Source organism: Pipistrellus hanaki (genome assembly GCF_964339955.1).
Source record: "Pipistrellus hanaki genome assembly, contig: scaffold_39, whole genome shotgun sequence".
Classification (NCBI taxonomy): domain Eukaryota; kingdom Metazoa; phylum Chordata; class Mammalia; order Chiroptera; family Vespertilionidae; genus Pipistrellus; species Pipistrellus hanaki.
The window spans coordinates 358,905-371,868 of record NW_028182294.1 but is presented as its reverse complement, the minus strand read 5'-3'; positions in this window follow the sequence as shown (position 1 = coordinate 371,868).

Genomic DNA, 12,964 nt, shown 5'->3' with positions numbered 1-12,964 from the left:
CTCACCCCTCACCCCTCACCCCTCACCCCTCACCCCTCACTTCTCACCCCTCACGCCTCACCCCTCACCCCTTACCCCTCACCCCTTACCCCTCACCCCTCACGCCTCACCCCTCACCCCTCACCCCTCACCCCTCACCCCTCACCCTCCACCCCACCCCACCTGCTCTGGGGCCCAAGGGCCGTGGATGGAGTGACAGCCGGTCCTGATCCCCGCAGAGGATGAATGGAGCACGAGGGAGCCTCTTGGGGGGCTGTCCTTCAACCTGCCCTGCCTCACAGCAGGTCTCCGAACCCCCAGTTCCAGAACCCCTGGTCCCAGAACCCCTGGTCCCCGAACCCCGAAACACCAGGTCCCCGAACCCCGAAACCCCAGGTCCCCAAACCCCCGGGACCCCAGAACCCCGAAACCCCAGGTCCCCGAACCCTGAAACCCCAGGTCCGGAACCCCAAAACCCCAGGTCCCTGAACCCCCGGGACCCCAGAACCCCGAAACCCCTGGTCCCCGAACCCCCAGGTCCCCAGAACCCCAGGTCCCCGAACCCCCAGGTCCCAGACCCCCACGTTCCTGAACCCCAGGCAGCCACCTCCAGGCCTTCCCGCAGTCTCTTCATTGGCCACCCGGTGGGGCTGCTTCCCCACCAACTGCATCCAGTGGGGACACTGCAGAAGGGGCGCCCGGCCTTCCAGCCCCAGCCCCAGGGACCCAGCGCTCTGGTCGCCCTGCACCTCTCCCCGCCCCGCTCCGCGGTCCCCAGGCCCTCCTGTGGTCAGACGGACGGATGGACGGACAGAGGAGTGACGGAGGCCATGCTCCCCACGGTCACAGCACCACCCACCTCCTGGTTTCCAGTTAAACCGGGGTCACGCCCGACACGCAGGACCCGCTGAGGGGCCAGCTTCGGCCCCATGCGCCCGCGGCCCGGGCCCTCCAGCCGATGTTTGTAACGAACGGATCCGTGCCTGTTCTCACCGAGGGACGGAGACGTTCTCACCGAGCGGAGCCCCCACGGCAGGGCGGGCGTGGTCAGGCCTCCGCCCGATGTTTGTAACGGACGGATCCGTGCCTGTTCTCACCGAGGGACGGAGACGTTCTCACCGAGCGGAGCCCCCACGGCAGGGCGGGCGTGGGTCAGGCCTCCGCCCGATGTTTGTAACGGACGGAGACGTGCCTGTTCTCACCGAGCGGAGCCCCGGCCCCCGCGGCCGGGAGGGTGAGGGTGGGGGGGGTGCAGGCCCTCCAGCCGATGTTTGTAACGGACGGGCCTGTTCTCACCGAGCAGAGCCCCGGCCCCCGCGGCCGGGCGGGTCTGGGTGCAGGCCCTCCAGCCGATGTTTGTAACGGACGGAGACGTGCCCGTGCTCACCGAGCGGAGCCCCCACGGCAGGGTGGGCGTGGGGCGGGCCGGCCCGAATGTTTGTAACGGACGGAGAGAGAGCCCTGGCCCCCGCCGCCAGGGCCCATAAAGTGCGCTTCTCCCCGGGAGTCGGCTGGTTCTTGTCGGGTCCGGGGGCGTGAGGAGCTGGAGGGGACCCTTCACCCCGGACGCCGCCTCGCAGGGGTTCTCCCGGGACCCGCGCCCGTCCAGCCGGCCCCCCCCGTTTGTCCCCAGACCGCCCTCAGCCTGGGTGGGTCCATCGGGGGGGACACGGGGGTCTTGGCTGTGGGAGCGGAGCCAGAGGGCCTCTGCCCTGGTGCTTCCCGTCAGGCCCCAAGGAGGGTGAAGGCCAGAGTGGGGGGCGGGGGGCAGTTCCAGAGGAGGGGCGCCCCGAGGTCCTGTCTGCAGGGCCCCCGAGGTCCTCAGCTGGGCGCCCGGTGGGGACAGGCGGGCAGTGTCTGGGTGTGTGATCCACAGCTGCCCAGACAGATGGCGAGTTTGGGGTGTGAGTTTGGGGTGTGGGGACCCCAGTCTGAGCCCCGACCGACTGAGCTGCGGTCCTGTTCTGGGCGGGGCCGGTGCGGGGCGGGCTCCGTCCTGCCTGGCACGGCTCTGGCTGGCTCCCTGGCAGGCCGCCCCCCGGCATGGGGCCCGGATCTGAGGGCTCGGGGACAGGCCCCGCCCCCGGCATGGGGCCCGGATCTGAGGGCCTCGGGGACAGGCCCCCCCCCGGCATGGGGCCCGGATCTGAGGGCCTCGGGGACAGGCCGCCCTCCGGTCCCGGACGGAGCGCCGTGTGCTGGCCTTCAGGCTTCGCTCCCGCCGGCGGCCTCGCGCCCGGGCCTCCCGCCGGCCATCGGGGTGGGAGGTCCCTGTGTCCGTCTGTCTGTCTGTCCTGTGACCCCGGGGGGTCCTGGTGGAGAGGGAGAGTGCTCAGCTCCTCCGAGCACGACGGTGCGGCTGGAATGGAGTCTGCCCAGCTGGTCCCGGGATCCGGAACCTTCCTGGCCCGCCCAGTCCTGACCCCTGGCCTGGAGCTTGAGGGGAGGAGGGATGGGAAGGCCAGGTGCTCCCTGGGGGAGTGCAGAGGGCGGAGGGCAGAGGGCAGAGGGCGAGGGCGGAGGGCAGAGGGCAGAGGGCGGAGGGCGGAGGGCAGAGGGCAGAGGGCGGAGGGCGGAGGGCAGAGGGCAGAGGGCAGAGGGCGGAGGGCGGAGGGCGGAGGGCAGAGGGCGGGGGCAGAGGGCGAAAGGCAGAGGGCAGAGGGCAGAGGGCGGAGGGCGGAGGGCAGAGAGCGGAGGGCGGAGGGCGGAGGGCGGAGGGTGGAGGGCAGAGGGCAGCCATCCCAGACTCTTACAACTCCTCATGCCAAACAACCACGGTGCGTGCCGACGCCCCGGGGGCCTGGGCGGGAGCGCCCCTCCCCGGACGCCAGGGCGGCCTTCGAGGGGCCTCTCCCGTGGGCACGCCTGCTCACCCAGCCCACGGCGCCCGGGGCAGGCCTGGCCAGCTCTGGGCCCGCGGCCAGCCGGGCACACAGGCCGCAGACGGCCCTGCCCCTGGCTGCCGGCGCCGAGCAGCGGGAACCGCGCTTTAACGGCCGGACTCCGGCCTGGGTCAGACGCCCCGGCCGCCCGCACGCGGTCTGCCCGCCGTCCCCGCCCGAGCCCGCGGCCCCCCACCCGCTCGTCCTCCAGAGCCGAGAGCAGGCGGCCGTCCTTCGCTCCTTTTCTCTTCTGTTTCTGAGGGAGAGGGAACGGGGAGGAGGGCTCAGTGTTCGGTGGACAGAGCGGTGTCCCTTCGTGTTAACGTGGCACCGAGTTCCCGGCGAGGGAGCCCTCCCCCCGACCGCCCGGCAGCGCCAGCCAGGCCCCCGCCCCCGCCTGAGCGCGCCGAGGTGCCGGCTGGGGCTCCGGGGAGCCGCTCCGCCCCCCCCTCCCCGCAGCACCAGAGCGGCCGGAGCGGCCAGAGCGGCCGGAGCGGCCGGAGCGGGCAGGGGCCGGAGCGGCCGGAGCGGGCAGGGGCCGGAGCGGCCGGAGCGGCCGGAGCAGCCCGAGCGGGCAGGGCCGGAGCGGGCGCATGGCCGGCAGAGCTCCCGCAGGGGTGCGGGGGCGGCTGTGGAGCCGATTAAGGACATTTGGCGGCTCCGGTGGGGAGCCCGGCAGACAGACCATCACCACCATCACCACCACCATCACCACCACCATCACCACCATCACCACCATCACCATCACCACCATCACCATCACCACCATCACCATCACCACCATCACCACCACCACCACCATCACCACCATCACCACCATCACCACCATCACCACCATCACCACCATCACCACCATCACCACCATCACCACCATCACCACCATCACCACCATCACCATCTTCACGATCCCCCCCACTCAGGGCATCCCCCCCGCTGCCAAAGATGAAAAGGGGAGGAGGAGCCGCCCCCCTCGTCCACGGGGCACCTCTCTGGTCCCTGCCCGCCCTCCGTGCGCCTCAGCCGCCCTGGGCCCGCACACAGGCCTCCCCCGCTGAGCGGGGCTCCACGCCCTCGGGTTGGCTCAGAGCTCTAAACCCAGCCTCCTCGGCAGGTGCGCCCCCCGTTGGCGAGCTCAGGTGACACGGCCATGGCTGCTGCTAACGTAGTGCTCACTGCCTGCACCCGACCCAGGCTGCCTGGCGCTCCGTGGGCTGCCTGGGAGGGGGCGGCTGCCTGGGAGGGGGCGGGCTGTCTGGGAGGGGGCGGGCTGCCTGGGAGGGGGGTGGGCTGCCTGGGAGGGGGCGGCTGCCTGGTGCCCCATAGGCTGCCTCGGAGGCGGGGGAGAGGAGCCGGTCTTCGAGAGGCAGGGTAAACTGAGGTACACAGAGGCTGAGGGCCTGCTGGGGGGGGCATCCCAGTGGCTCTGGGCGATGTGGACACAGCCAGGCCGTGGCCTTTAGGCGTTCTGCCTCCACCTGGGTGTGGGATGTGGGGAGGGAGCGGCCGGTCCTGCTCAGGAGGGCGTGCGGGTGCCCAGGCCGCCCGCGGAGCCCTGCCCTGAGCCTGCCGCCGGGGCCAGCAGGAGGCGGTGTGCGGGGAGAGGCTGCCCCGGGAGGCGGACGCCTGAGGGGCCCCGGGCCGGCCGCTGACCCTGCAGGCAGGAGGCTGTCCCTGCCCCGGCGGAGGCTGTGGGGCCTGGGGTCCCCGGTTTCCCAGGAAAGAGCTGCTGGGGGAGCCCCCTTTCACCCTCCCCCCAGGGAGGCAGTGGGTGGGAGGGGGGCCGGGCAGGGGGCCAGTGCTGGGCGGGGGGCCGAGCAGGAGGGGCCAGGCCCCGGGCGGGGGACTGACCTGCGATCCGCTGAGCCCGGCCCAGGATGTGCTGGGGGTCCGGTCTGCCCCCCCCCTGTGCCCCGGCTCTGCCCCCACTCCGCCCGGGGGGGGGTGGCTGGCAGGAGAGTCTTCCTGGGCGTGTGCCTTATGGGACCCTAAGCAGCTGCCAACGGGGGAGGCAGCCAGGGAGCGCCGCCTGGCCCGCCGCCCACAGCCCCAGCCCGCCGCCCGCAGCCCCCAGCCCCAGCCCCCAGCCCCCAGCCCCCAGCCCCCAGCCCCAGCCCCAGCCCCAGCCCCCAGCCCCCAGCCCCAGCCCCAGCCCCAGCCCCAGCCCCCAGCCCCCAGCCCCAGCCCCAGCCCCAGCCCCCAGCCCCCAGCCCCAGCCCCAGCCCCAGCCCCAGCCCCCAGCCCCCAGCCCCAGCCCCCAGCCCCCAGCCCCCAGCCCCCAGCCCCCAGCCCCCAGCCCCCAGCCCCAGCCCCCAGCCCCAGCCCCAGCCCCAGCCCCAGCCCAGCCCCAGCCCCAGCCCCAGCCCCAGCCCCAGCCCCAGCCCCCAGCCCCAGCCCCCAGCCCCCAGCCCCCAGCCCCAGCCCCAGCCCCAGCCCCAGCCCCCAGCCCCAGCCCCAGCCCCAGCCCCAGCCCCAGCCCCAGCCCCCAGCCCCAGCCCCAGCCCCAGCCCCAGCCCCCAGCCCGCAGCCCTGGAGGCAGAGGTGGAGGAGGCGGAGGAGGCCCCGCGTCCCGCTGGCGGGGGCGAACACTGCGGCTCCCGGAGCGTGGGGGGGCGGGGGGGGGACGACAGTGTGGTCCGGCAGGCCGGGCTCCTCCACCCCCCGAGGGAGCCGGTCCTGCCTCATCCTGCACCGCCCGCCCCGAGGAGCCGCAGGTCCCGCGGAGCAGAGCCGGGAGGAGAGCCGGGAGGAGAGCCGGGAGGAGAGCCGCCCCTCATGCCCTGCTGCACGGTGAGCGCGGTGGAGCGGGGGAGGGGGGGGGCCGGGGGGGCGGTGCAGCCGGAGAGGGGGGAGGGGGGAAGAGGGAGGAGGGGGAGGGGAGGGGGAGGGAGAGAGGGAGAGGGAGGGGCTGGGGCCAGTTTTGTGTGATGGGCAGAGGGCGCCCGCAGTTCCCCCTGCAGAGCCCGCTGCATTGCACCCCTAGCTCGCCGAGTGTCTCCCTGCTCGGGGTAGCGGGGTAGGGCGGCAGGGGGGCAGGGGGGCAGGGGGGCAGGGGGAACAAGGGGCAGGGGGACAGGAGGCTGGGGGAACAGGGGTAGGACCAGGGGTCAGGGGGACAGGGGGGCCGGGGGGCAGGGGGGCAGGGGGGCCGGGAGTCCAGGGGGACAGGGGGTAAGGGAACAGGGGGGCAGGGGCCAGGGGGGCAGGGGGTAGGGGAACAGGGGGCAGGGGGCAGGGGGGCAGGGGGTCCGGGAGTCCAGGGGGACAGGGGGTAAGGGAACAGGGGGGCAGGGGGGCAGAGGAACAGGGGGAGGAGGGAGGACTTCAGCGGCCGCTTGTCCCTCTGGGTCTGAACCCCTCCCCTCGCCAGCGCCAGCCTGCCCCCCGCCCACGGCCCGCACTTTCTGGAAAAGCGGCCGAGGGGGTGTTTGTACGGCCGCGCCGGCCGGGCACCGGGGGGCAGCGCTGGGCGGCGTGGGGTGCTCGGGTGCAGGGCCCCCAGCATGGACGCTGTGGAAGTCCAGTCCTCCCACTCCCCAGCCTCCGGCCTTGGCTGGCGGGGAGGCGCGGGGAGGCGCGGGAGGGTCTGACGGGCGAGGGGATCGGATCGGCAGACCTCAGATCCTCAAGCTCCTCTCCCCAGCCTGGGAGGGGCGCCGAGGGGTCCTGGTCCCTCCCGGCTCCTCCCAGGGGCGGGGCCTGACCCCGGAGGGCCTCCTTCCAGCCTCCGAGAACATGGGGGGCGGGGGGACGGGGGAGGCAGAGCCTGGGGTGCAGGAAGCTGGGGGCGTGTAGCAGGCACTTTGGGGTGCGCCGGCTGGTGGCGGCAGGGCAGAGGAGGGGGCAGGGCAGAGGAGGGGGCGGGGCTGAGCTCCTGCCTCCCTTCCCCCGTCCCCCGTCCCCCGTCCCCCGTCCCGTCCCGGCACCTGCCCCCCATGCTCTAGTCACCTCCTTCCCTCCCTCAGCCTGGGCCCCTCCCCCAGGCCCTCGCCGCCTCCGGCCCCCCTGAGCCCCCCTGCCAGGGTGCCCACCGGCTCCTGCTCCTCTCACACGGCTGAGCCTGGGTGCGTGGCCCCACAGGGGCACCCCTGGTGCTGCCAGACAGAGGCCCGCTGGGTGCCCAGCGCCAGGGTGACCCGGTACGTCCTGAGGCTCTGCGGAGCCTGGGCCCCAGCTGGCGGCCTCACGCCTCAGTGAGTCAGGAGCAGCATCGGGTGGCACTCCTCGGCGGGTACGTCCTTCGTCCTTGTCACACACGTGTCATCAGACGCCTGTCCGCCCGGGGGCCGTGGGCCACGGGGACCGGTTCCTCACGCCCGTCCAGACTGACATATGGCTGCCAGGCCCACCCCCAGCGGAGCCTTCAGAAGGCACAGCTGCTCTCCTCGCCCCTAGATGTGCCCGTCCTGAGCCTGAGGCCACAGAGGCCACAGAGGCCACGGAGGCCACCGAGGCCACGGATGCAGCCGCGCCTGCTGCCCTGGCCCGGGGCCGGCCCGTCGCTGCCGCCGGCTCCCTGCCGCGGGCTCCCTGCAGCCGCTGCGGCCCCGGCCTGGTCCGGGCCGTCCTTGCCAGGTGAGAAGGAGACAGCCAGGTGGCGCAGGCTCCTGGCACGGAGGCCGGTCAGCTGCTTCCAATTACCGCCCCGCGGGGCCGCGCGGGCTGTGCCCAGAGCTCCCGCGGAGGCCGGTGCCAGCCCGAGCTGGGCTGTGCGCGCTGTCCTGAGCGGGCACTTCGCACCGGGGAGGAGGGCGGTGGGGGCGGAGCTGGCCACCCAGCCTCCGCTCGGTCGGCCAGAGCTCGGCGGGAGGACTGGGAGGATGGGCGGGGCCGGGGAAGGTGCGGGAGGCCTCCCCAGGGCCTGGCGGACCCCAGCTGGGGAGCCCCCTCGCCCCGCTTCTCTCCACACCTGAGCCGTGGTCCCTTCCTCTGGTTTGCCGATCGCTGCCGGCCTCGGTGCCCTGCCGACACCTGCCCTCCGCCTGCCCCTCGGAGCGCCCCTGACCTCCTCGGAGCCGGGAGCCCTCAGTCTCCCCTGCACAGTGGGCTGCCGGGCCAGCACACAGACGGGCACCTACACCGCAGGCATCTACTCTCCGACAGCCTGGAGGCTGGGCGTCCGAGCTGAGACCGAGGCCTGGGAGGGCTGTGGCCCCTGAGCCCTCGCAGCGGCCCTGGGCTCCGGGAGGCATCCAGCTGGGCCCCGCCAGGCGGCTCCGGCCGCGAGGGGATGGCTTTTCCTGCTTCCCCAGCAGGGGTCGCTGTGGGGTAAGGGTTTGCTGAGGCGGCTGGAGGGTTTTGTCAGATCTCATCCTTTCACTGTGGGCCGGGGGACAGGTGGGGAGGGAGGGGCGGGGACAGGCGGGGACGGAGGGCCGGGGACTGGCGGGGAGGGAGGGCCGGGGACAGGTGGGGACGGAGGGGCGGGGACAGGCGGGGACGGAGGGGCGGGGACAGGCGGGGACGGAGGGGCGGGGACAGGCGGGGAGGGAGGGACGGGGACAGGTGGGGAGGGAGGGCCGGGGTAGGGGTGCTGAGGCTAGAGCTGTGCCCAGCTGGGCAGCCTGAGCCGGGCGGCGGCTACCCGTGTCCACAGTGACCACCACGGACGGGGGTGGATCAGCGGGGATTGCGGTGAGGGACCCGCCCTCACAGGCCTCTGCCCCCCGGCTCCCCACCCGGCAGACACAGCCGGCGTGTGAGCCTCCGCCTGGCCCACGGCCGAGGCTCCGGGGGGTGTGCGGCCCAGGGCTGTGCCTGGGCGGGGGAGGCGTCCCTCCCTCCTCCTCCCTCCTCCACGGTCACCTTTCCCCCAGGACCAGGTTTCACGCCCCGAGCAGGAGGCCCCGGGGGAGCCGGCGGCACTCACACCCCAGCGAGAGCCAGCAGGAGCCGCCGCTCCCCGGACAGGGCGGAGCCGGGTGTCCGGAGGCCATCGAGCACGGAGCCCCGTCCTGGGCGGAGGGCCTTCTCAGGAAGGGGTGACCAGCCGGCAGCGGAAGCCCAGGGGGCCCCGAAGGAAGAGGGTCCACCCTAACCCCGCCCACGTGGGCCCCGGAGCCCGGCAGGCCTGCCACATGGCCCCCCGGTGCCGGCCGAGCACCCCCACACCCACAGGCAGGGGTCCGGGGCAGAAGGTCCCAGGCGGGGGTCCGGGGTCAGAGGGTTGGAGGTCAGGAGGTTGGGGGGCGGGGGGTTGGGGGTCAGGGGGTTCTGGGGGCGGGGGGTCTGGGGTCAGGGGGGCGGGGTCAGGGGGTCAGGGTCAGGGGGTCCAGGGGCGGGGAGGTCCAGGGTCAGGGGGTCCAGGGGCGGGAGGTCCAGGGTCAGGGGGTCCAGGGGCGGGGGGTCCGGGGTCAGGGGGTCCAGGGTCAGGGGGTCCAGGGGTGGGGGGTCCGGGGGCTGGGTCTCTGGGGTGGGGCTGGGGCTTCCTCTCTGTAAAAAAATCAATAAAATATATTAAAAAAACAAAGAATATAGATGTGAAAAAAGGGAGGTGGGAAACTCCACTACATTCATCTCGTTATCACTACCGTGCGTCAGCCTGAGCCAGGGCTGAGATGTGTGTGTGAGAGAGACCCACAGAGACAGAGAGACAGAGGGACAGGGAGACAGAGGGACAGAGAGACGAGGGACAGGGAGACAGAGGGACAGAGAGAGGGACAGAGAGACAGAGGGACAGGGAGAGAGAGGGACAGACAGACAGAGGGACAGAGAGAGGGACAGACAGACAGAGGGACAGAGAGAGGGACAGAGAGACAGAGGGACAGACAGACAGGGACAGACAGACAGAGGAACAGAGAGACAGAGATATGGACAGAGGGACAGAGGGACAGAGACAGGAGGAGGAGATGGCAGAGGAGACGGGAGGATTCAGCCGTCGGGCAGCAGGCCTGGTCAGGAAGGCCCAGGCGGTGCAGCGCCCCCCAGAGGCCGCCCGGGGAATCGCAGCGGGAGCCCAGGTTCCCGGAGAAGTGAAAGCAGCTGTTGCTCATGCCCACACCTGAGGTGCCTCAGCCGGAGACGTCACCCACAGGCCCCGGCGGGGGGCAGGTCACCGCCTCTCCACCTCTCCGCTCGTCCCGCACCCACTCCTCTCCACGCGGGGGGCAGGTCACGGACGGCTGGAGGGCAGGGCTCGGGGCGGCCCCAGCGTGCCCGGCTGCCTCGGCCACGCCCCGCTGCCTGGCCTGGAGCCGGCACCGCCTGGAGGAGCCAGGGGGACAGACTGGCCCCTGGGGAGCGGAGGGGACGCAGTCAGACGTGGAGAGCGGGGCCACGGCCAGGCACCTGCTGGTCAGCGGTGGACGCCGCAGCGTTTGACCCCCCTGAGGACGCTTTCTCCCGGATTTAAAAAGTACATTTTATTGTTTTTTACAGGGAGGAAGGGAGAGGGAGAGAGAAACATCGATCAGCTGCCTCCTGCACACTCCCCACTGGGGATGTGCCCACAGCCAAGGTACCTGCCCTTGACCGGGATCGAACCCGGGACCCTCCAGTCTGCAGGCTGAGGCTCTATCCACTGAGCCACACCAGTCAGGGCTCCGTGGGTTCTTTAGAGAGAGTGGCAGGGAGGGAGGAAAGGGGGTAGAGAGACATCGATGTGAGAGAGACACACCCATTGGTTGCCTCCTGCTCAGCTTGTGCCTGACTGAGGTGGGGGATTTGAACCTGCTACCCAGGTACGTGCCCTTGACCGGGAATCGAACCTACGACCCCTCGGTGGCGGGCAGGCGTTCTAACCACTGAGCACTGGCCAGGGACGGGGCCTCGGCCAGGGAGGACCGGGCCGGGCAGGGCCCGCAGCAGACAGTGTCCGGAGCATCCGCGAAGCCTGCAGGCGCTCCAGGGCGGACTGGCCTTGGGCAGCATGGAGGGCGGCAGGGACCAGGTGTCCACCCTGCCCGCCACCGGGGCGCGCTGCTGCCCAGGGCACCCAGGCCGGCGCCCAGCCCGGAGCCAGGGTCCGGCCGAGTCCACCCTGCCCGCCCCGGGGCGCCCTGCTGCCCGGAGCCAGGGTCCTGCCGAGTCCACCCTGCCCGCCCCGGGGCGCCCTGCTGCCCGGAGCCAGGGTCCTGCCGAGTCCACCCTGCCCGCCCCGGGGCGCGCTGCTGCCCGGAGCACCCAGGCGGGTGCCCAGCCCGGAGCCAGGGTCCGGCCGAGTCCACGGTGCCTCTCCACCCCGGCCTCAGTCTCCCGCTGGGAAACGGGAGTCACTGCGAGGGGCTGGGTGGAGAGGAGGGAGATGGGGTACAGGCGGGGGCGGGGCGATGGTCTCTGCCGTGTTCCAGGGTGAGGGTGAGCCCAGAGAGCCTGGGAGAGGGGCCCCTGGAGAGGGGGTTCCTGGGGGAGGGGGTCTCTGGGGGAGGGGAGGGGCAGGGCTGGGGTCCCTGCGGGAGGGGAGGGCGGGCAGCTGAGGGCCAGCGTGGCCTAGGATCCCTGCGCTCCGGCTCCTGGCGATCCCGCCCGGGTTTTGCAGCCGCCCCTCCTCCCCTCTCCTCCCTCCCCCCTCCCCCCACCCCTCCCTCCTCCTGCTCCTTCCCTCCCTCCAAACGCGGGATCCGTCCTCTGGCATTTCCTGCGCCCGCCCGGGAAGCGCCGCAGTGGAGCCCGTGCCCCGCGCCCCGCGCCCGCGCCCGCGCCCAGCTGCCCGCACGGTAGGAGCTGCGGGGGGTGGGGGCGGACAGACCGAGGCCGGCCAGCGGCCCGGAGCGCCCGGCGTCTGGCGGGGGAACAGCGATCCCTGGTGCCCGGCCCGGGGACGGGCTCCCCTCGGACCCGCCCGGACCGCGGGGCCCGGAGCGGAGGGAGCGGCCGGTCTGCCGGGCCGGCCTGTGCCCGCCGCCCGGTGCCGGGGCCCAGGGGCGGGTGTGCGGGGAGGGCCTGCCGGGCGGGGCTGCGGGGCTGCGGGCTGGGTTCGGGTGGCCTCCCGCTCCGCTGGCTCTGGCAGCTGGGCCCGGTCCATGGGCGAGGGCCCACCTGCTCCCCTCCAGCCGCCGCCTCCCCGGGCGGACCCCACGGCTCCGGAGCCGGAGAGCGGTGCGGAGCAGCGCCCGGAGGTGCTGGGTGCGGGAGGTGGGGCAGGACTGGGGACCAGCACGGCCTGGGCTGGGCCAGGGCCGCCCGGGTGGCCGGGTGAGGGTGCCAGGGCCTGGGTGTGGACGGCCCGGAGGGTGGCTCCCCGTGGCTGGGCGGGACCAGGCCGCTGGCTGGCGTCTGCTCTGCCCGCTTTCCTCACTTCCTACAGGGAGACTGTCCGTGTGTGTCTGCCGTGGCCCGGCCCCCGGGCGCCTGCTGCGGTGGCCCTGGCATCGCCCCAGCCAGCGGGTCCGGACAGACGCCGGCCTGGGCCCTGGGGGCTGGAGCTCCTGGGCCGTGTGCCGGGCGGGACCCCGCGGAGGGTGCCTGCCCAGGCCTGCGTGCCCCCTCCCTGGCCTCCCTGGCCGGGGGCCTGGCGGCTCCTTGAACTTGACGGGCTGTGCGGACAGCAGGCAGCTGGGGGGAGGGCCGTGGGGGGCGTCTGCCTGCCCTGGGCCGGCTCCCGCCTGCGGTCCCATTGTCTGCCGCACGTGCGGGGCGGGCGGGCGGCGGCCGTGGGTGCGGGTGTGGGTGTGGGTGGCGGCTGGCGTGGAGGAGGTGACAGAGCCGATGGCCGGGCGGGCCGCGTGCAGGTGCTGGCAGTGCCTGGTGCCCGGAGGCCCGTGTCTGGGGCCGGTCGAGCCTGCAGAGGACGCCCCCTCCCCGGCCTCCCCGCGGGGGTGCCCGGCGCTGGTGCCGGACCAGCTCTCCTGGACTCTCCCCCTGGAGGGATGGGTCGGCTGCGCGTGGGGGGAGCTCCTGATGGGACCGGCTCCGGGCTCCTTGGGGGACCGTGCTGCACGCTGTCCTGTGGGGAAGCCCGCGCTGGCGCAGGCGCACGTGTGCATGGACACGCACACGGCAGTCCTCGCACACGGCAGGCCCTGGCACACGGCAGTCCTTGCACACGTGTGCAGGGACATGCACACGGCAGTCCTCGCACACGTGTGCAGGGACATGCACACGGCAGTCCTCGCACACGTGTGCAGGGACATGCACACGGCAGGCCCATGCACACGGCAGTCCTCGCA